The 3,205-nt window shown below is 37.7% G+C and overlaps 1 pseudogene; it reads left to right on the forward strand.

The window, feature by feature from the left end:
- Positions 1-1,663: 1,663 nt before the first annotated feature.
- LOC100670497 (olfactory receptor 5D13-like) lies at positions 1,664-3,001 on the forward strand (annotated as a pseudogene).
- The last annotated feature ends 204 nt before the right edge of the window (positions 3,002-3,205 follow it).

Below are 3,205 nucleotides of genomic sequence, written 5' to 3' on the forward strand. Positions count from 1 at the left end.
CTCTTCCTCATATAGGAATACATTTTTTTTCTTTTTTGAGTCAGAAATAATCTTTTAACTCTAAAGGATATAATAATCCCTTTCAACCTTGAGCAATGCAAAAACGCTGGCATGCTGTCTTCATTTATGGAATTCACATTAAGAATCTTTTATTAATCTGGAAATTTCAGAAGTGTGTTTCTTCTTGGTTACTTTTTTTTTTTTTTTTTTTTTTTGGCCTATTCTATATTTTGATTATAAACTGCGGTTACAAGATACTTCATTTTCTTTCAAAATAACACATACAAAGATTGCCTAAAAAAAGATTATCACAAATATAGCTTTAGTCCAAACCCCTGAAAAATAACTAAAAAAGTAGTATTCCTGTGAGTCGGAATGGACTGGTTGGCAATGAGCATGTAACTATTGGTAAACGTGCTCTGGAAAATATGGGGAAATACATTGTAACTTCCCCTCTGATTCACGGAATCTATAAGCTTTGAGGTAAACCTGGTGGCGTAGTGGTTAAGTGCTATGGCTGCTAACCAAAGGGTAGGCAGTTGGAATCCACCAGGCACTCCTTGGAAAGTCCATGTGGCAGTTCTACTCTGTCCTATAGGTCTCTATGAGTCGGAATCGACTCGACAGCACTGGGTTTGGTTTGGGTTTGGGTATGAGCATTGAATGAGATCATATTCCCGGTATTTTTGTCAGTTAAAAATAAAAATATATAAATAATGAAGAGTTAAAAATAATGATGAAGTGGACTACATGAGTATTCGAAGGGCATCAGATGACTAAATAAGAAAGGACTAAAATGAGAATGAAAACACAGGACTAAAAGAGCAATATGTCAAAAAAAATGTAAGCTCATTGTTTTTACCAGGGTGTTACATTAATTTTAGGACCCTAAAGTAATTGTACATTCAGGAAAGAATCAAAGAATAACTTGTAGATATACAAGGTTATGTCTCCTTTAAGCAGGTCTGGTGAAGCAGTGGCTAAGTGCTTGGGTGCTAACTGAGAAGTGAGTGTTTCGAACTCACAAACCTAACAGCAGGAAGAGATAGGACAGTTTGTTTCCTTAAAGATTACAGCCTTGGAAAACCTGTGCCAGCCTTTCTACTATGTCCTTTAGGGTCACTATGAATAGGACTCGACAGCAATATGCAATCTGCATATCCCCTTAAACACCCATGTATTTTTTGCAAAATTCAAACAATATTGTGGGCATTTACAAATGCCGTTTTCCTGAGCCAGGCTATCTCTCATGATTCTCAGTCTCAGTATTCTAATGATGGTGGTCTTATGTCTCCTACCTCTCCTGATCTTACCTTTATAATTTTTCCTTTAGCGCTAAATTTACATTCTTTGTTTTCTTAGTGCTATTAATAAACATGAACTTTTAGAATGACAGAATGGTGAAATGCACATGTTTTCTGAAACTGCTATCCTGAAGAAAACTACTTAAGTTCTGTCACTCAAGAACAATTTCCTGGGTTCAAAATCCAGCTCATCACTGACTATACTGTGTAATCTCAAACAAGCTCCTTCACTTACATATACATCAGTTTTCTTAAGGAAATTATGGGGCTACCTGCTTTATAGTTTATAGTGTTACTTGGAGATGTAAATTAATTAATTAATACATTTTAATGTTTTAGCTCAATATTTGAAATGGTAAATGTTATATAAGTATGTTATTATCATTAATATTGTTACTAATTTTTATTATCTTTACTTCAGAATTTCTCTAGCAACAATCATAGCGTTAACTGAAGTAAATCAGAGTACTGAAGCCACATTCACCCTCTTGGGCTTCTCAGAATACCCAGACCTCCAGGTGCCCCTCTTCACGGTGTTCCTGGCCATCTACATGGTCACTGCGGTGGGGAACCTGGGCATGATTGTTATCATCAGGATCAACCCCAAACTCCACACCCCCATGTACTTTTTCCTCAGTCACTTGTCTTTTGTTGATTTCTGTTACTCCAGTATAGTTACACCCAAACTATTAGAAAACTTGGTTGTGGGAGACGGAACCATCTCCTTCACAGGGTGCCTCATGCAGTTCTTCTTGGCTTGTATATTTGCAATTACAGAAACATTCATATTGGCAGTTATGGCCTATGACCGTTTTGTGGCAGTTTGTAACCCCCTGCTTTACACCGTTGTCATGTCCTCAAAGATCTGTGCATCATTAGTGGCCGGGCCCTATGCATGGGGTATAGTTGCTTCCCTGACACTTACTTATTTTCTTCTGGCGTTATCCTTCTGTGGTTCTACTATCATAAATAACTTTGTCTGTGAGCACTCTGTCATTGTTTCTGTCTCGTGCTCTGATCCTTATATCAGCCAGGTGCTTTGTTTTGTCATTGCCATGTTCAATGAGGTGAGCAGCCTGATGATCATCCTCACTACTTATATTTTCATTTTCATTACTGTCATAAAAATGCCTTCTGATGGGGGGGTGCCGAAAAGCCTTCTCCACCTGTGCCTCCCACTTGACCGCCATCACCATTTTCCATGGGACTGTCCTGTTCCTCTATTGTGTACCCCATTCCAAAATCTCATGGCTCATCGTCAAAGTAGGATCTGTGCTTTACACAGTGGTCATCCCCATGCTGAACGCCCTGATCTACAGTCTCAGGAACAAAGATGTGAAGGAGACTGTCAGAAAGTTAATGAACCACACAATACACTCTTGAAGATTTATTTATTTATGGAAAGAATTTGCTTTATGATGTTGAATATTGTTCAGTGTCTCTAGAAGAGATGCTAATTCAAATTATCTAGTCAATATACCCATCTAAATTTTACATCTATTACAATACACCAGTTATCTGATAATTTGATTTCCAGTTACTTGAATCTTTAGCAAAATAGTTTTGAATCGTATGTGAAGTGAATCAAGTGTAGTGGATTGAATAGTGTCTCCCCCCAAAATACTCATACCCACTTAGAACTTCAGAATATGACCTTTTTGGAAATAGGGTCTTTGAAGACATAGTTAAGCTAAAGATTAAAAATACAATCATACCTCCTTAAAATGAAAACTGATTGCCATGGAATCAATTCCCATTCATACCAACACTATAGGACAGAGTAGAACTGCACCATAGGAATTCCAAGGCTGCAATCCTTATGAAAGCAGACTGCTACATCTTTGTCCTGTAGAGCAGCTGGTGCATTCAAACTGCCAACCTTTGGGCCGTGTTCTTAACTG

This window comes from Loxodonta africana, chromosome 22, assembly GCF_030014295.1.
Source record: "Loxodonta africana isolate mLoxAfr1 chromosome 22, mLoxAfr1.hap2, whole genome shotgun sequence".
Classification (NCBI taxonomy): Eukaryota; Metazoa; Chordata; class Mammalia; order Proboscidea; family Elephantidae; genus Loxodonta; species Loxodonta africana.